The following is a 20,102-nucleotide window of genomic DNA, read 5'->3' on the forward strand; positions in this document are numbered from 1 at the left end:
GTGCATACACCAATATGAAATTAAAATAGATATCCTGATAGCTAAGGTATAAAATACATCCTTGGTTTATCCACAGCAAATGAACTAAAATAGAACCAGACCAAGGTTTGATGTGGTACTTTAGGTCCCCTCCACGTATAAATGTTTCCAGTATGTGAGGTGTCCATTTTCAAACATACTGGAGACACACACGTTCACAAGCATACTAATTAAAATGAATAATGATCTTCACACCTCCGTGTTTTCATAGGGACCGTATGTCTATGTGAACCACATCAGTGTCCATTTGATCCACATGGAGACAAGTAATGTTTTTACCAGCAACAAGGATGTAACACAATCAACACACAGTTAAACATTCGTGTGACATGTGCCGGGAAAAAACGCATGATACTGATATGTATTTTTTTTATGCGTTAAAGATGTGCAATGATAGATAATAGATAGCTAGATGGATAGAGAGATAGATGATAGATGGATAGCTAATAAATAGATAGCTATATAGATTTTCCAGCTATTAACCAAATAAATAATTAAATGACAAAAGCAAAGTGGAGTCCCCTCTATTTTTGATAACTAGCAAAGATAAAGCAGACAGCTGCAGGCTGATATTAAAGGGCTGGGAAGGTCCATTGGATTTGGGCCCTTCCCAGCCTTAAAATACCAGCTCGTAGCCACCCCAGAAGTCATCCATCACACATTAGGTGCACCAATTTTGGCGCTTCATCTCAGCTTTTCCCGTTTGCCGTGGTGAGGTGGAAATCGGGGCAATGTTTTTGGGGGTTGATGTCAGCTGTGTAATGGAGAGGCATCTATCAGACACCCCCATAACTAACCCAGTAATAAAAAAACACACACATGGAAACAATTTTTTATTTCAATAAACACTCCCTGAAACTTTCTCGTGTTCACCACTTCATTTAAAACCCAAAAAAATCCCACCTGTTCTGACAAAGGTCCATCACTCAGAGTGAGCAGGAACAAGTAAAGACTGACATTACTGCTTGCGTGACATAGCACCTCTGAAGAGTGATGACATCAGTAATATTACTGCTGTTCAGAGTTGCTGGGTCACCAGATCACTCCAAGTCACGCTGCGTGAGACCCTGAGACTGTGATGAGCGGTGAGAAATGTCACCGCTCATCACTCTGATAAGCAGTGATGTTCCTGACATCACCTCTAATCACAGTCACCGAGTCACACAGAACATGGTGTCACCCGGCAATTCTGATGACCAGTGATGTCATTCATGTCACAGTTTATCACAGTCTCTAGGTCACACAGAATTCAATGTGCGCCGGAAGAGGATGCTGATCAAAGGCTACAGAGTCTCAGACAAGGCTTCATATCCTCTGATCACCGCAATCAAGGAACGTTGTGGAAACCACTGAACTTTGCTTTCTAATAAATTGATGAACGAGGTACAGTCTCTTGTTTTTATTTCTTTAACTCTGTCTTTTTATGTCTGTCAGGTTGCCAGTTGTGCACTAGCTTGGAATCCTTTGACTACTTTATACCAGCATGGCTTTTTTTATTATTAAATGGTTAACCAGGGAAAGGGTTGAGGAGTTGTTTCTCAAATAAAATAGTTTTAAGCATGTTTTTTTACTATTTACACCTGGTGGTTAGTGATGGGGGCATCTGATAGACACCTCTCTATCACAAAGCCCTGGGGTTGATGCCAGCTGACACTATACAGCTGACATCAACCCCCAAAAATATTTCCCCATTGCCAACACGCCAGAGCAAGCTGGAAGAGCTGAGGTGAAGTGCCAGAATTGGCGCATCTAATGTGATGCTCCCCTTTTCGTGTGGATGCGTGCCGGCATTTTTAGGCTGGGAAGGTCCCAATAACCATGGACCTTCTCATCCTAATAATATTATCCTGCAGCTGTCTGCTTTAGCTTTGCTGAGTATCAAAAATGGGGGACCCCACCTTGTTTTTTTTTACATTATTTATTTGGCTTATAACGGTAACATATATCTATCTACCCATCTATCTGTCAATCTATTTATCTATCTATGTATCTATCTTTGCACATCTTTAACACATTAAAAACCATGCATTTCAGTGTCATGCCTTCTTTCCGCTACGTGTCACTCAGATGTCACATGGACGGCATACGGATGACACATATGTACACACGGATAGCCACACGGGTGGTCAAAACGGAACGTGCCACACATGCATTTTTTAAACAGATTTGTGAAGGGCGCTTTAAAGGGATGCTCTTAGTTTGGTAACACTAACACTATATAAGGGAGCAAAAGCTGAACAGATTTACAGTTTTGTCTGAAAAGAGTCATTATAACTTGTATTTTATTGTATTATACATTCTAGGCTCAACAGTCAAGTGGAAGGCTCTAATTAGTGATTGACAGCCTCACCTGTATAAGGGTGAAAAAATAGCTGTCTATCACTCACCATCCATTGATTTAATAAAATGCAGACACAACAGAATCTTTGTTCATAAAACTACGGTACTTGGTTATCCCCAACCGTTCCCTAGACAATAAATGGAGTGGTGGTGAGTATGCTCATCCACCACTCATACAAACAGGTTCCTGCAAAAGGGAAATGAGTACAAAAGCAACAAAAAATAAGTGTAAATGAACAGTTCTTTAAAGTGAATCTGTGAGCACAAAATGAATTATTCTGCTCAGAGCTTTAAAGGCCCCATTACACGCAACGACGTATCTAACAATATCTCGCCGGGGTCACGGATTCCGTGACGCACATCTGGCATCGTTATCGATGTCATGGCGTGTGACACCAACGAACGTCCGTTAACGATCAAAAATTCTCACCTTATCATTGATCGTTGACACGTCGTTCATTTTCAAAAAATCGTTGATTGCTGCAGGACGGAGGTTGTTCGTCGTTCCCGAGGCAGCACACATTGCTACGTGTGCCACCTCGGGAACAACGAACTACAGCTTACCTGCGGCCACCGGCAATGAGGAAGGAAGGAGGTGGGCGGGATGTTACGGCCGCTCATCTCCGCCCCTCCGCTTCTATTGGGCGGCCGCTTAGTGAAGCCGCTGTGACGCCGCACGAACCGCCCCCTTAGAAAGGAGGCGGTTTGCCGGCAACAGCGACGTCGCTAGGCAGGTAAGTACGTGTGACGGTTCCTAACGATTTTGTGCACCACGGGCAGCGATCTGCCCGTGACGCACAAACGACCAGGGCGGGTGCTTTCACACGCTAGCGATATCTCTGCGTGTAAAGCCCCCTTTAGGGTGCAGTTTTGTGGGGACTGCTGATGTGCTGTGTCAGTATGTGACACAGTTTAAATTACGTGATGGTCAGGAGACACAGAGTAGATGGTGTAATAGTGGTGCTGGACTGGAAGTATAGGTTTGGTTTTTTTACTTTAACCAGCTCTCTGGGACCAATGATAAAAAGGACAGGTATACTGAGTGGTAATGTCATTCACTTCACACCAATAAGAGGCAGACAAGAGGTGAGTGAGAAACCTGCTCCTCAAAATCCATTTATAAGTATAAGCACTATCACACCAAATTGACAGCAATGTGAACCTTTTTGTGCAGTTTTCCAGTGGCGCAGTCTGTTCACATCCACCAGTCGTCATATAAGTTGTCTTAGCCTTTCAATTTTGGTAGGGCCGGACAATAATTTAATGTATTTGAGGGCCTAAAGCTGGGTTCACACTAAACGACAGCGACAACGACGTCGCTGTTACGTCACCATTTTCGGTGACGTAACAGCGACCTTGCAAGTCGCTGTTATGATCGCTGCTTAGCTGTCAAACACAGCAGAAGCAGCGATCATAACGTCGCTTTGCTACATGTGCAGAGAGCAGGGAGCCGCGCTTAGCGCTGGCTCCTTGCTCTCCTACAGTACACATCGGGTTAATTAACCCGATGTGTGCTGCAGCTACATGTCACAGTTCAGAGAGCAGGGAGCCGCGCGCACTGCTTAGCGCTGGCTCCTTGCTCTCCTTGCTACAGTATACATCGGGTTAATTACCCGATGCATACTGCAGCCACATGTCACAGTGCAGGAGCCGACACTGGCAGCAAGAGCGGAGGCTGGTAACCAGCGTAAACATCGGGTAACCAGGGAAAGGTCTTCCCTTGGTTACCCGATGTTTACGCTGGTTACAGCTTACCGCAGCTGCCAGTGCCGGCTCCTGCTCGCTTCATTTCGTCGCTCTCTCGCTGTCACACACAGCGATGTGTGTGTCACAGCGGGAGAGTGACGACCAAAAAATGAAGCTGGACATTCAGCAACGACCGGCGACCTCACAGCAGGGGCCAGGTCGTTGCTGGATGTCACACACAGCGACAGCGACGGGACGTCGCTGCAACGTCACAGAAAATGGTGACGTAGCAGCGACGTCGTTGTCGTTGTCGCTGTGTGTGACACCAGCTTAACACTTTTAACTTGACAGTTGATGTCAGGGAATTGAAGGATCAAGCGTGTTAAATTGTAATGCTTGTTTCTTTTGTTTTCTCAGACAATAAGGTGTGATCAGCTGTGTCTGGCAACTCCACATATTTATGTAATGCCTATGTTCATGAAGTATATAAATATACAAACCTTCCTGGAAGCCCATGGAGATTGTTAAAAATCACATACCTGTGTAATTCTTCTATTCTCACTGACCGTAACCCGAAACCCAAAAAGTTGGAGCGGTTTCTAATCTAAAGGGTGCTTTACATGCTGCGACATTGCTAGCGATCGCACCCACCCCCCGTCGTTTGTGCGTCACGGGCAAATCGCTGTCCGTGGCGAACAACATTGCTAGGACGCGTCACACATACTTACCTGCCTAGCGACATCGCTGTGGCCGGCGACCAACCTCTTTTTTAAGGGAGCGGTTTGTGCGGCGTCATAGTGACGTCAATCAGTGGGCCACCAATAGAAGCAGAGGGGCGGAGAGCAGACGCATTCACGTCACTCCCACCTCGTTGCCGGAGGACGCAGGTACGTTGTTGTTTGTCGTTCCAGGGGTGTCACACGTAGCGATGTGTGCTGCCTCAGGAACGACGAACAACCTGCGTCCAGCACGAGCAATGATATTATGAAAATGAACGACGTGTCAACGATCAGCGATTTGGTGAGTATTTCTGATCATTAGCAGTCGCTCGTAGGTGTCACACGCAACGACGTCGCTAATGAGGCCGGATGTGTGTCACGAATTCCGTGACCCCGACGACATATCGTTAGATACGTTGTTGCGTGTAAAGCGGCCTTTACACTCCTTTCATATATTGATAAATAAGTAATACTGATGCATAAGTATATGATCCCATGTTGGTCTGCCTGGCTAGAAAATATTGAAACCTGGTGTGGTCTTTCATTGCTGTAGCCATCACCTACAGTGCCTTGCGAAATTATTCGGCCCCCTTTATTTTTTAAACTTTTTCACACATTTCAAGCTTCAAACATAAAAATAAAAATTTAAATTTTATGGTGAAGAATTAACAAGAGGGACACAATTGTGAAGTTGAACGAAATGTATTGCTTATTTTGAACTTTTTTAAAAAATAAAAAACTGAAAATTGGGGCGTGCAATATTATTTGTCCCCTTTACTCTCAGTGCAGCAAACTCACTCCAGAAGTTCATTGAGGTTCTTTGAATGATCCAATGTTGTCCTAAATGACTGATGATGATAAAAATAATCCACCTGTGTGTAATCAAGTCTCTGTATAAATGCACCAGCTATGTGATAGTCTCGGTGTTCTGTTTAAAGCACAGATAACTTCATAAAGACCAAGGAACACAACAGGCAGGTTCGTGATACTGTTGTAGAGAAGTTTAAAGCCGGATTCGGTTACAAAAAGATTTCCAAAATGTTAAACATCCCAAGAAGCACTGTGCAAGCAATCATATTGAAATGGAAGGAGTATCATATCACTTCAAATCTACCAAGACCCGGCCGTCCCTCAAAATTTTCATCTCAAATAAGGAGAAGACTGATCAGAGATGCAGCCAAGAGGTCCATGATCCCTCTGGATGAACTGCAGAGATCTACAGCTGAGGTGGGAGAGTCTGTCCATAGGACAACAATCAGTCATACACTGCACAAATCTGGCCTTTATGGAAGAGTGTCAAGAAGAAAGCCATTTCTCAAAGATATCCATAAAAAGTGTTGTTTAAAGTTTGCCGCAAGCCACCTGGGAGACACACCAAACATATGGAAGAAAGTGCTTTGGTTAGATGAAATAAAATCGAACTTTTTGGGCATAATACCAAACGATATGTTTGGCGTAAAAGCAACACAAATCATCACCTTGAACACATCATCCTCACTGTCAAACATGGTGGTGGCAGCATCATGGTTTGGGCCTGCTTTTCTTCCGCAGGGAAAGGGAAGATGGTTAAAATTGATGGGAAGATGGATGTAGCCAAATACAGGACCATTCTTGAAGAAAACCTGTTGGAGTCTGCAAAAGACCTGAGACTGGGACGGAGATTTGTCTTCCAACAAGACAATTATTCCAAACAAAGCAAATCTACAATGGAATGGTTCACAAATAAACGTGTCCAGGTATTAGAATGGCCAAGTCAAAGTCCAGACCTGAATCCAATCGAGAATCTGTGGAAAGAGCTGACAACTGCTGTTCACAAACGCTCTCCATCCAACCTCACTCAGCTCCAGCTGTTTGCAAAGGAACAATGGGCAAGAATTTCAGTCTCTCGATGTACAAGGCTGATAGACACATACCCCAAGTGACTTGTAGCTGTAATCGCAGCAAAAGGTGGTGCTACTAAGTATTAACTTAAAGGGGTTGAATAATATTGCCCGCCCCACTTTTCAGTTTTTTTATTTTTATGTTTAAAATAAACAATAAATTTCGTTCAACTTCACAATTGTGTCCCACTTGTTGTTGATTCTTCACCATAAAATTTAAATTTTTATCTTTATGTTTGAAACCTGAAATGTGGGAAAAGGTTGAAAAAAATCAAGGGGGCCGAATACTTTCACAAGGCACTGTATGTTTTATGTACTGTATGTTCAGAGATGTTCTTCTGCATATCACTGATTTAATAGTTATGTGAGTTGCTCTTGCATTCCTGTAAGTTTCACCGAGTCTGCTATTAGTCTCTGACCTCTCTCTTATCAATAAGACAGTCTATCCCAAGGAACTGGGATTGTCTGCAATATTCTGTGTATTCTAAAGATTGTTGTCTATGGAAATCCCAGGAGATTAACATGTAGTTTCTGTTGTGCTTTATTGTTTTGGTTGATGAACTCCCAGTACGATATACACATAACCAAAGGTTAGGGGAGAAGAACATTGGAAACACTGGAAAATACAGTTATGGAATACACTTTTCACAATTAAAACATGTTAAAATAGTGTGTTTCTGCTATAAAACCCTCAAAGCCAGTAACAACAATGCACATTGTATATCTAGTTTCCAGATACAGCTCTCAGGTGCAATGTGTGAGTGTACCCTCACACATCACCTGCACATAGTATAGAATTTTAATTAAAATGGGCAAATTTATTAACATGCTCACATCAATTTTGTTTGCTAAGGTAAATGCACCCCCGAAAAAAAGAAATTTTAAGGAAAATTTATTTTTATTAAGCCTCAAGTGACATTTTTAAAAAAAAACCAATTCACATAAAAAAATCACTTCAAATACTCTATAAATACAACATTATTTTAATCCCTTCACCCCCGGCCGATTTTCCGTTTTTATTTTTTGCTCCCTTCTTCCAAGAGCTGTAACTTTTTTATTTTTCCGTCTATCTTGCCATATGAGACCTTGTTTTTTGCACGACAACTTGTACTTTTAAATGAAACCATGAGTTTTACCATATAGTGTACTGGAGAACGACAAATAAAATTGAAGTGTGCAAAAATTGCAAAAAAAAGTGTGATTGCAGAATTGTTCTTGGGGATATTTTATTCACCGTGTTCACTATACAAACATGTGTTGGTGTGGTAGTTGGAAACGTTTTCATTTTTCGGGATATGGCGCTTAGCGATGGCTTATTTGATCGAAACTCGGGCAGTGGAAGATCTAGTCTAAGAGACAGCTCAGAGCTAAATGAAGGGTCTGGAATAAGGAGGGCACAATGTCCCACATTCTCTAACAACTGTGACCCATGATGGCAGGGGAAGAGGTCACAGCTGTCACTTACTTTGATTGAGACAGATCAAGAGAGCGATCGTGGATTTTATTTTTTGTGCTTTTGCAGTACATATCTTCTCTGTCAGGCTCAGACAAGCTGGTCTGAGCCATTGATGATGTTGAAGTCCGCTTAGAATGCGGTGAGTTGCTGGCATGGGAGAGCTATGATTGATCATGTAGTGGCAAGGTCTGGCTCGCAGCTCTCCTAGACACCGTATCCTGAGCCAGTCACCTTGTATGACACAGTTACGATTTAATGTCTTGATGGAATTTATGTCAGACTGTACTAGAGCACTTGCAATCTTGACAGAGTCATGTCATTTGGTGGGAAGTTGTTGTCCGGCCATCAGGTACCACACTGCAGTCAGTATATGACTGCAAAGGTGTGAATTCTCACTGCACACGCATACCGCGCTGAGGCTTCTCCAGGGACAGTCATGTGAGTGCAATTATGCGATTTACATACTCCCAGCTACATTCCGACTAGTCGTATCTGGCCTCGCTCAATTCACTTATACTCAGAGGCCGTACAGTCCCTGACAAATGTTCTGTCGCTTATCCATTTTATGTAAATAAAAGCTTATAACCTGACTTTAAATTCATCCATTGGCTTCATGAATTACTCTTTTGAAAGCTGAAACCCTCCCAAATTTGGTTTGGGTTATGAAAATATAGTTGCTGCAAAGCTGAAATATTGATCATTTAATGAACACAGAAAGGTTTTGTCGCCTTGTCATATAATGCACCCAATCCAAGTTTACATCCTCACCTGTGCTCACTAAATGATCGGTTAATTAGTGTATAAAAAGAAATCCAGCACCCCAGACCTTCAGTTGAACTGCAACTTGACCTCTGACAACATGCCAAAAATCCACCCTGCGACCAAAGCCTTGATTATCAAGAGGCTGAAGACCAGATCCACTGTACAGGTGTCTGGCACCTTTAATGGGTCTCAGCGTCAAGTACAAAGAATTAAAAAAAGATTTCAAGAGACTGGAGGTGTTTTTGACAAGCCCATGTCCGGCAGGCCCCGCAAGACAACTGCTCAGGAGGAACGTTTGTTGGTTAGAAAATCCAAAGCCAGCCCCTCTTCCACTGCAGCAGAGCTCCAAAAGGCCTGGTCACCTCAAGTCCCTGTGTCAACTAGAACAGTTTGTAGGATTCTGTCTCAAAATGGCCTCCATGGTTGAATCAGTGCCCAGAAGCCAGCACTAAACAAAAGGCAATTAAAAAACCATGTGGCATTTGCCAAGTCCCACAGCCTGCTAAACAGATGGACGCTGGAAAAGTGGCAGAAGGTGGATTTCTATGATGAATCTTAAGGTGAATTACACCACAGCCGCCACAAATACTGCAGGAGACCTACTGGAGCCTGTATGGGTCCAGAAAACAGTTAAGTTTGGTGGTGGAAAGATCATGGTCTTGGGTTACATTCAGTATGGGGGTGTGCAAAACATTTGCAAGGTGGAAGGCAATATCAATAGCCTAAAATATCAAGAAGTATTAGCTACCTCTTACATTTGCAATCATAAAAGGGGTCAAATTCTGCATCAGGATGGTGCACCATCTCATACATCCATCTCTACAACAAGGTTCCTCCTGGCAAAGAAGATCAAGGTGCTCAAGGACTGGCCAGCCCAAAGACCAGACATGAACATCATTGAGCATATTTGGAGTAGGATGAAAGAGGAAGCTTGGAAGACAAAACCAAAGAATCTAGATGAACTCTGGGAGGCATGTAAGACTGAATTCTTTGCTATTCCTGATGACTTCATCAATATATTGTATGAATCATTGTTAAACCGCATGGATGCAGTCCTTCAAGCTCATGGAAATCACACAAAATATTAAATACTGGCTGTAGTACCCGGGCGTTGCCCGGGATAGTAACTGTCTCTCTCCCAGTCTCTGTATGTGTGTCGCTGTCTGTCTCTTTCCTTGTCTGTCTGTGCCTATGTCTCTCTCTGTCTGTTTCTATCTCTCTGACTGTATTTGTATCAGTCTATCTGTCTCCATCTCTGTGTCTGTCTGTCTCTATCTCTGTGTCTCTCTCTTTCCTCGTCTGTCTCTATGTCCGTCTGTCTCTTTGTCCGTCTGTCTCTTTCCAGGGCTGTCTCTTTCCAGCGCTGTCTCTTTGTCTGGATCTTTGTCCGGCTGTCTTTTTGCCTGGCTCTTTGCCCGACTGTCTCTTTCCAGGGCTGTCTCTTTCCCTCTCTGTCTCTTTCCTGGTCTGTCAATTTCTCCATCTGTCTCTTTCCCCATCTGTCTCTTTCCCTGTATGTCTCTTTCCTCGTCTGTCTCTTTCCCGGTCTGTCTCTTTCCAGGTCTGTCTCTTTCCAGGTCTGTCTTGTTGCCTGTCTGTCTCTTTGCTCGTCTGTCTCTTTCCTGGTCTGTCTCTTTCTCAGTCTGTCTCTTTCCCCATCTATCTTTTTCCCTGTATGTCTCTTTCCTCGTCTGTCTCTTTCCCGGTCTGTCTCTTTCCAGGTCTGTCTCTTTCCAGGGCTGTCTTTTTGCCCATCTGTCTCTTTGCCCGTCTGTCTCTTTGTTCGGCTGTCTCTTTGCCCGGCTGTCTCTTTCCAGGTCTGTCTCTTTCCCCGTGTGTCTCTTTCCAGGTTTGTCTCTTTGCCCGTCTGTCTCTTTCCAGGTCTGTCTCTTTGCCCGTCTGTCTCTTTCTAGGTCTGTCTCTTTCCCTGTCTGTCTCTTTCTAGGTCTGTCTCTTTCCCTGTCTGTCTCTTTCTAGGTCTGTCTCTTTCCCTGTCTGTCTCTTTCTAGGTCTGTCATTTTGCCCATCTGTCTCTTTCCAGGGCTGTCTCTTTCCAGGTCTGTCTCTTTGCCCGTCTCTTTCCATATCTGTCTCTCTCTTTCCCCGTCTGTCTCTGTCTGTCTTTTTCTGTCTCTATCAGTCTCCCCACCGACATCTTATTACCTCACACATAAGCTTCTTATACTTACATTTTATTTTGTTCCTATAGCAACAACTGACAGTTGCTATTAATAACCTATAGCTCCCACCTCTATTCAGTTTAATGAAGGCAAGATTATTGGAGAGTAACTGTAAAGCGCAGGATTAAATTTTCCCGCCCAAACATAGTCTATGACGTTCCCTGAGTCACATAGAGTGTCTGTGCAAAATTTTGAAGCTGTAGCTGCGACGGTGCAGATGCCAATCCCGGACATACATACACACATACATAGATACATGCTGTACATACACACGCACACACACAGCTTTATATATTAGATGGCTCTAATAGCACTACAACTTCATTCACCAATGTTATGCAACATAACTTTGTATTAGAAGTTAATTATTTGTTTGAATTTCACATTACTTTCTGTGGGCGACAAAACTTTTGTCTTGCCAAAATCTGACCTTTCTGTGTTCATTAAATGATCAATATTTCAGCTTTGCAGCAACTTTATTTTCATAATCTACACCAAATTTGGGAGGGTTTCAGCCAATGGATGAATTTAAAGTCAGGTTATAAGCTTTTAGTTACATAACATGGATAAGCGACAGAACTTTTGTCCGGGACTGTACATGTCTAGTTGGCATGTATGTATATCACATAATTCAGGTCACATGGCCGACTGCGCCCAGCGAATACTCACAGCGTGTACAGAGTGACATCAAACTTGTACAACCCTAAGCTAGTCCTAGGACCACAATTACTGTGTAGTCCAAACCTTAGTGTGTTTAAAGAGAAGCTGTCACCAAGTTTTTAACACCTAATTTGAGAGCAGCATAATGTAGGGGCAAAGATCCTAATTCCAGCGGTGTGTCACTTACCAGGCTACTTAGTGTAGTTTTGGTAAAATCACTGTTTAATCAGCAGTAGATTATCGTTAGAGGGCTACTTGGCGTGCTGCCAGGTAGCCCAACATATTCATGAGCTCTGTATAAGGGTGGAGTCACACTTGCATATCGCCTCTCATGCAAGAGCATCGGATGTGATATGCTAATGACCCTCGACTCAGGCTCTGCTGCGACCGTGGTCTGAGTGTCATGCGCCTGTGGTCCGTTCCTGAAATCGTGTCAGCCTGTGCGTATATTGCACTGCAGTTGAATGACATCCGAGTGCAGTCCAATGTTTTTACGCAGCCACAGACTTGTATGGCTGCGAGTGACATGGGTCTCGCACACAGCCGCAGCATGCTGCGATTTTTTTCAGATGTGAGCATCAGGTGGTAGAAAGGACACGTTAAGTGGAAGTAACGATGAGTCAAGTGGGAGGAACGACGAGTCAGGTGGGAGGAAAGATGTGACAAGTGGAAGGAACGATGCGTTAGGCAGTAGAAAGGACGTGTTAGGTGGAAGGAACGACGTGTCAGGTGGAAGGAACGACGCATCAGGTGGAAGGAACGACACGTCAGATTGAAGTACGACTAGTCAGGAAGGATGAGTCAAGTAGAATGAAGGATGTGTCAGGTGGAAGGACATGTCAGGTGGTAGGAAGGACACGTCAGGTGGTACAAAGGATGTGTCAGGTGGTACAAAGGACGCAACAGGGGGTAGAAAGGACGCATCAGGTCGTAGAAAGGATGTGTCAGGTCGTAGAAAGGACGCGTCAGCTGGAAGAAAGGACGAGTTAGGTGGAAGGAACGATGCGTCAAGTGGAAGGAACGACGCATCAGGTGGAAGGAACGACACGTCAGATTGAAGTACGACTAGTCAGGAAGGATGAGTCAAGTAGAATGAAGGATGTGTCAGGTGGAAGGACGTGTCAGGTGGTAGGAAGGACACGTCAGGTGGTACAAAGGATGCGTCAGGTGCTACAAAGGACGCAACAGGGGGTAGAAAGGACGCGTCAGCTGGAAGAAGGGACGCGTCAGGTGGAAGGAAGGACGAGTCAGGTGGAAGAAACAACGTGCAGGTGGAAGGAACGACGCGTCAGGTTGAAGGAACTACACGTCAGGGTGAAGGAACAACGCATCTAGTGGAAGGATGCGTCTGGTGGAAGGAACGACAGGTGGAAGAAAGGACGCGTCAGGTAGTATAATGGAAGTCTCAGGTGGAAAGAAGGAAGCGTCAGGTGGAAGGAACGAGGCGTCAGGTGCAAGGAACGAGACGTCAGGTGGAAGGAACGAGACGTCAGGTGGAAGGAACGAGACGTCAGGTGGAAGGAACGAGACGTCAGGTGGAAGGAACGAGACGTCAGGTGGAAGGAACGAGACGTCAGGTGGAAGGAACGAGACGTCAGGTGGAAGGAACGAGACGTCAGGTGGAAGGAACGAGACGTCAGGTGGAAGGAACGAGACGTCAGGTGGAAGGAACGAGACGTCAGGTGGAAGGAACGAGGCGTCAGGTGGAAGGAACGAGGCGTCAGGTGGAAGGAACGAGGCGTCAGGTGGAAGGAACGAGGCGTCAGGTGGAAGGAACGAGGCGTCAGGAGGAAGGAACGAGGCGTCAGGAGGAAGGAACGAGGCGTCAGGAGGAAGGAACGAGGCGTCAGGAGGAAGGAACGAGGCGTCAGGAGGAAGGAACGAGGCGTCAGGAGGAAGGAACGAGGCGTCAGGAGGAAGGAACGAGGCGTCAGGAGGAAGGAACGAGGCGTCAGGAGGAAGGAACGAGACGTCAGGAGGAAGGAACGAGACGTCAGGTGGAAGGAACGAGACGTCAGGTGGAAGGAACGAGGCGTCAGGTGGAAGGAACGAGGCGTCAGGAGGAAGGAACGAGGAGTCAGGTGGAAGGAACGAGACGTCAGGTGGAAGGAACGAGACGTCAGGTGGAAGGAACGAGACGTCAGGCGGAAGGAACGAGGCGTCAGGCGGAAGGAACGAGGCGTCAGGCGGAAGGAACGAGGCGTCAGGCGGAAGGAACGAGGCGTCAGGCGGAAGGAACGAGGCGTCAGGCGGAAGGAACGAGGCGTCAGGCGGAAGGAACGAGGCGTCAGGCGGAAGGAACGAGGCGTCAGGCGGAAGGAACGACGCGTAAGGCGGAAGGAACGAAGCGTAAGGCGGAAGGAACGACGCGTAAGGCGGAAGGAACGACGCGTAAGGCGGAAGGAACGACGCGTAAGGCGGAAGGAACGACGCGTAAGGCGGAAGGAACGACGCATAAGGCGGAAGGAACGACGCATAAGGTGGAAGGATGGACGCACGGAAGAAAGGGTAGATATATCATTGGTGCAAACTGAGCTCCTGCACAGGGGCTCAAGAGGTAAGGGGACCCATTTCTACCTCTAAAACAGATGGAATTGTGCGTTTTCATGAGCTGTTTGACTACAGAGGCCCTTTTCGGTCTGTGTCCGCCACTGGATGGATGGATGGATGGATGGATGGATGGATGGATGGATGGATGGAAGCGTCAAGTGCATGAAAGCACGCGTCAGGAGAGCGAAGGAGGACAGTCACGTCAGGTGGAAGGAAGGAGGCATCAGCTGGAAGGACGCGTCAGGTGGAAGAACGCACCAAGTGCTTCCTTCCCGGTATCGCATCAGGTAGCCGCCGGGAGTTAGCCCCGCCCAGACGTGTTCCAACCTCGGTCTGACACCGCCCCCTCCAACCTGTCTGACCCGGAAGAAGAATCCCAGGAGCAGCCAGCAGCGACCCGGGGGGATTTAAATCGCGGCGAAGGGTCGTCCTCAGCTATAGGAGACAGTGCGGGTAGGTAAGCGGAAGGTGTGTGAGCGGCGGCCCCTGCTGTGCGCCTCGGGCGACAGGCGCCCTGTAACTGTTCTTGTACTATCTATGGCAGGCAGCAGCACGGAGGCTGGTGCTGGCTGTGACAGGCTGCAGCATGGTGGCCGGTACCAGTAGTAGGGTCTGGCAATGGCAGCACGGCGGCTGGTGGTATTCGTGGGGACCGGCGGTGGCAGGCTGCTGCATGGCAGCTGGTGCCGATACTGGGGTATTGCTGTGGCAGGCTGCAGCATGGCAGCCAGTGCCAGTAGCGTTGCTGGCTGTGGCAGGCTGCACCATGGGGGCCGGCACCAGTAGTGGGGACTGGCTGTGGTGTGGCGGGTACAGCACGGCGGCCTGAGCCACTAGTAGTGGTGCTGGTGGGCTGCAGCACTGTGGCCAGAGTCACTAGTGGTGCTGGCGGGCTGCAGCACTGCGGCCGGAGTCACTAGTGGTGCTGGCGGGCTGCAGCACTGCGGCCGGAGTCACTAGTGGTGCTGGCGGGCTGCAGCACTGCGGCCGGAGTCACTAGTTGGCTCCTTAGTTTTGGTTGTCACAGGACCTGTGCTGTGGGCACATGCATAAAGCCACCTGTCCAGCATGGAGAGCTGTCAGATGGCAGCCATCTTCCTTCCTTACCTGAGTGCTACCAGGCTCCTCTGCTGGTGGCTTCTTTGGGCATGTTTACACTGCATCTTTGTCCTGCTTCAAAAATGTATATCTTTTTTTCATTCAACAGGCTCCTTTTCTGTGGAGTTTTGTAATCCTGAAGGTTTTCTCCCTGTTTGGTGTATACCATTTTTTTTATTTACTCTTCCCATTGACTTCTATGATAAAACGGCTTCCCAGCTGAAAACTACAGAATGAATGTGTCTCTTTTAAATGCTTGGGGCCTTTGAAAGAGCCGATCTGAAAAGCAAGTAGTTTTCCCATACAAATTAATGGGACAATTCTTGGTAAGATTTTGTTAGCGCTTTTCCTGGTGTTTGGGGTGGAAAGAGACAGTCGTAACCTAATACGGTGTTCCCCAACTCTGGTCCTCAAAATCCACCAACAGTACATGTTTTCAGGTGTCGGAGCAAGCACTTCATACTCGCTGATCACAGGGGCTGCTGTCACACTGCTCCCGGTGTCTTTCTTCCTGGGCTGCTAATTAGGCTCATACATATTCACTGCTTATCCCGGACACCAGGGGCTGTGATTGGATGCAGTCAGATGAGCCCCCAGCCTGAGTGACAGCATGTCTGAGGCTTCCAATCGCAGACGCTGGTGGGCAGGTCTATAACGTACAGTAAAGTAAAATAAAAAAATTGGCGCAGGATCCCCCATATTATACTAGCACAGGTAAAGTCTGATAGCTGAGGGCTGGTATTCTCAGGCTGGGGATATCTATGGTTATTGGGCGCCCGCCACCCGGAATTGCCGTATCCATTAAATGCGACAGTACCGGCACTTAACCCAGCTGTTCCCGATTGCTCTGGTGCGGTAGCCATTGGGGTAATGAGGGAGTTAGTGGCAGCCCACAGCAGCCACTAAGTCCTGGATTAGTAATGGCAGACGTCTGAGACACCCCCTCCCTACCAATCACTGTAATTGAAATTAAATAAACACAAACACCGAAAAAATCCTTTATTTCAAATAAAAGACAATAAAAGCACCCTCTTTCACTACTTTATTAACCCCCAAACACCCCTGCAGGTCCGACGTAATCCACACGAGGGCCTACGACGCTTCCATCACTGCTTCATCTGAAGCTCACAGCGAGCGCCATAGAACATTACTGCCCGCTGTAAGCTCCACGCAGCAACTGAAGTGAGCCGCGCTGTCAGTGGGGACGTCACTCAGGTGATATGCGGTCACAGCTGGAGTTTTCCACCTGTGACAACAAATCACCTGAGTGACGTCACCACTGTTCACGTGGCTCACTTCAGTCACTTGGGTAATTTGCTACACAAGAAAAGTTAAAACCCTGCTCTATATATATATATATATATATATATGTGTATATATATGTATATATATGTATATATATGTATATGTATGTATATGTATGTATATGTATGTATATATGTATATATATGTATATATATGTGTGTGTGTGTGTGTGTGTGTGTGTGTGTGTGTGTGTGTGTGTGTGTGTGTGTGTGTGTGTGTGTGTATGTATGTATGTGTAGGTGCTCGGAAGAAGTATTTTTTGGGTGATTTGCGGTCACAGGTGGAGGACTCCAGCTGTGACCGCATATTTCCTGAATGACGTCACATCTGACCATGCGGCTCACTTCAATTGTTGCGTGAAGCTCACAGCGGGCAGTAATGTTTTATGGCGCTCGCTGTGAGCTTCAGAAAGTGTAGCGTTTTTGCTCCGGGTGTGTTTGTTGGGGCCTAACGCGTTCGTCTTTGTGGTCACCACAAAGATGCAACGTGTGCACATAGCCAGGTAATAATTCCATCACCTGTGCAATACTAAGGAAATCATCAAAACCTCATCTGTTGGTGGCTCTTGAGGACTGGAGTTGGGCAACACTGACCTAAGAGAACAAGAGCATTGGCCATCTGAAATTGGTCCACCGGATCCTTATCTTCCCCAACTTAATCTGTTCGGGCCCACATACACATTAGACTGTAGGTAGGTTTCACCAACATAAGGCTTGAAGGGGTACTCAAGGGAGATAAACCTTTCCTCCTTCATAAGTGGGTTTTCCCACAAAGTTAATTTTCATCAATAGATCTTGGAATAATAAGTTACACAAATAGATGTGTTGAAAAAAAAAAAAAACCTCAATCCAAAACGTAGAAATATTCCTGCGCTGAGAATCTCTATGGGATTCAGGTGTGGAGAAAGTGTAGGCCACTCCATTTGAGGTACTTCAGTCTCCAGCAGACATTCCCTAATAATGTGACCTCAACTGGAGTATTGTTGTCATAGTTAGGCTATGTGCCCACGTTGCGTTCTGTCCCTGCAGAAAATTCTGCAGCGATTTGAACAGCACACGTGCGCTTCAAGTCGCTGCAGAAACAGTGCGTACTGAAAAGCCGATTTCATGCGCTCTGGTTGCAGCCCCTCCCATAGACAGAGCGGCGGCTGCATGCAAGGCGCACGAAAGAAGTGACATGTCACTTCTTAGAACGCAGCGCTTCGGCTGCCCGAAGCGCTGCGTTCTAACACGCCTCGTGGGTATGGATTAGGCACAATCTTCATAGATTGTGCAGGGGACGCAGGACGCATGCAGTTACGCTTCAGTGCAGAACGTAGCGTAACTGCATGAAAATACGCTACGTGGGCACAGAGCCTTACATAGGTTGAAAAAAGACCTAGGTCCATCTAGTTCAACCTTCCTCCACCAAATTATACATTTTGGCACCAAGTCATTTATATCCAACAATGTTGTGTGTACTGAGGAAATCATCCAGCCCTTTTTTGAAAGCTGTTATAGTATCTGCCATTACTACCTCTTGTGGTAGGGTATTCCACAGTCTGACTGCTCTAACTGTAAAGAACCCTTTCCTATTTAGCTGCCGGAATCGCTTTTCTTCCACTCGCAGTGAGTGCCCCCTGGTCCTTAGTACTGTCTTTGGAAGAAATAAGTCATGTGCCAGTCCTTTATATTGACCACACATGTATTTATACATATAAATGAGATCTCCTCTGAGACGTCTTTTTTCTAAGCTAAACATATCTAACTTTTTCAACCTCTCATCATATGGGAGGCCTTCCATTCCTTGTAGTAGTCTAGTTGCCTGCCTTTGAACTGACTCTAACGTCTGAATGTCCTTTTTAAAATGTGGAGCCCAAAACTGGATCCCTTATTCTAGGTGTCGCCTTAGAAGTGACTTTTAGAGGGGTAACAATACGTTGGGATCACGGGATCTAATCTCTCTTTTATACACCCTAGAATCTTGTTTGCTTTAGCAGCTGCTGCTTGACATTGAGTGCCGCTGCTCAGCTTATTTGTAATGAGAATACCCAAGTCCTTCTCTTGTTCTGTAGCCCCGAGTTTACTTCCATTTAATGTATACGCAGCTATAGGATTACTCCGTCCTAGGTGCATTAATTAACATGTATCAACATTAAATCTCATTTGCCAAGTATCTGCCCATTCTGACATCTTATCCAGATCATTTTGTAATATTGTACTATCAAGGTCAGTTTTTAATATCCTACATAGTTTGGTGTAATCAGCAAAGACTGACACTTTACGATCAATCCCATCCACAAGGTCATTGTCCATGATGATGAAATCGGTAAACAAGGTGCTCGCTTTTGTGCTCACTTCAAAAGGCAGCATTGTTGAAAATGAGGCCAGAGAACAGGGACTTGGTCTGCTTTATTAAAAACAGTGGCCCTGTACACATGAATCCTATACAGACACAAGTTCCAATGAAGCCATGGATGGTTCACATAAATGTGATGTGAACCCGGCCTTGGTCAGTCTTTACTGCATTCCTGGGGAGGTGGCCACACGCTCATCCTTCTCCATTAAGGTCTATGCCAGTAACAGGCCATCAAGCAGCCCCCTCTATTGATTAATATTGCGGCTGCTGCCAAAAATTTCAGCAAATGTGGGTGGTGAGTGTAGTGTAACCCTTGTTGAGCTAATTGTTGAGGAACCCAGAGGTAGACCTTGAATGTCAGTCATTATTAGCATATTCCATATTGATGGCAATTCAAGAAGTTCCCAGTTTTGCCAAATATGTTTGTGTCTGGCCATGGAATATTCTGCCTTACATTTCTGGTTCGTGAGTCTTTGTCCTTGCTCTGCATTGGCAGAGTTGGATCTTTGCTTGTGATTGCCTCTTATTTTTAGTGTTCAGGTTTTCAGAGCCCAGGAGTGAAGCCTCGGAGGGCGCTGCTGGATGTAGTCAGAAGGTCATTGCCCCTCACTTATGTTTAGCTGTCAGTTGCTCATGTGCTTCACTTTGGGAGACTTTGTTCCGAAGCTAATTTTGGCACAAGGAGAAGCTGATAATTATATATGTGTGCATGTATATATTGTGTAAGTATATATTGTTTGTGTATATGTATGTGTCTATGTATGTCTAATTACTCCTGCAATTTTCACACAGGCAAATAGGCCATTTTTAGATTCTTACTTCTTATACTTTCAAGAAAAAGTTGCAGAAATTCTCCCTTAATGAGTAGAGGCAGGTTTACAGTGACAGGTAAGCTATCTATATACAGCTGATAACAGATATCCACCAGTCACAATATGGGATGGGTCACAGCTGACCACCCCACCTCCTCACAATGATCTTTACTCATGGTCATTAGACGATTCAATAGATAAGATAGGGCCCTTCCCTGACCATTGTGGCTATGAAGGTGGTATTTCCTGATGCAATAGTGTTAAGGTACTGTCACACA

At 45.8% G+C, this 20,102-nt stretch overlaps 1 protein-coding gene across 4 annotated transcripts in view; it reads left to right on the top strand.

The window, feature by feature from the left end:
* The first annotated feature begins 14,505 nt into the window (after window positions 1-14,505).
* The window catches only part of DIS3L2 (DIS3 like 3'-5' exoribonuclease 2), a 571,411-nt gene continuing 565,814 nt past the window's right edge, over window positions 14,506-20,102 (top strand). For 2 of the 4 annotated variants that reach the window (XM_075340407.1, XM_075340410.1), the window contains exon 1: window positions 14,506-14,725. The gene's annotated coding sequence lies outside the window, so the exon portion shown is untranslated. Of the gene's footprint in view, window positions 14,730-20,102 lie in introns of all 4 variants that reach the window. The other 2 variants (XM_075340408.1, XM_075340409.1) reach the window with 2 other exon arrangements.

Source organism: Anomaloglossus baeobatrachus, chromosome 3, assembly GCF_048569485.1.
Source record: "Anomaloglossus baeobatrachus isolate aAnoBae1 chromosome 3, aAnoBae1.hap1, whole genome shotgun sequence".
Lineage (NCBI taxonomy): Eukaryota > Metazoa > Chordata > Amphibia > Anura > Aromobatidae > Anomaloglossus > Anomaloglossus baeobatrachus.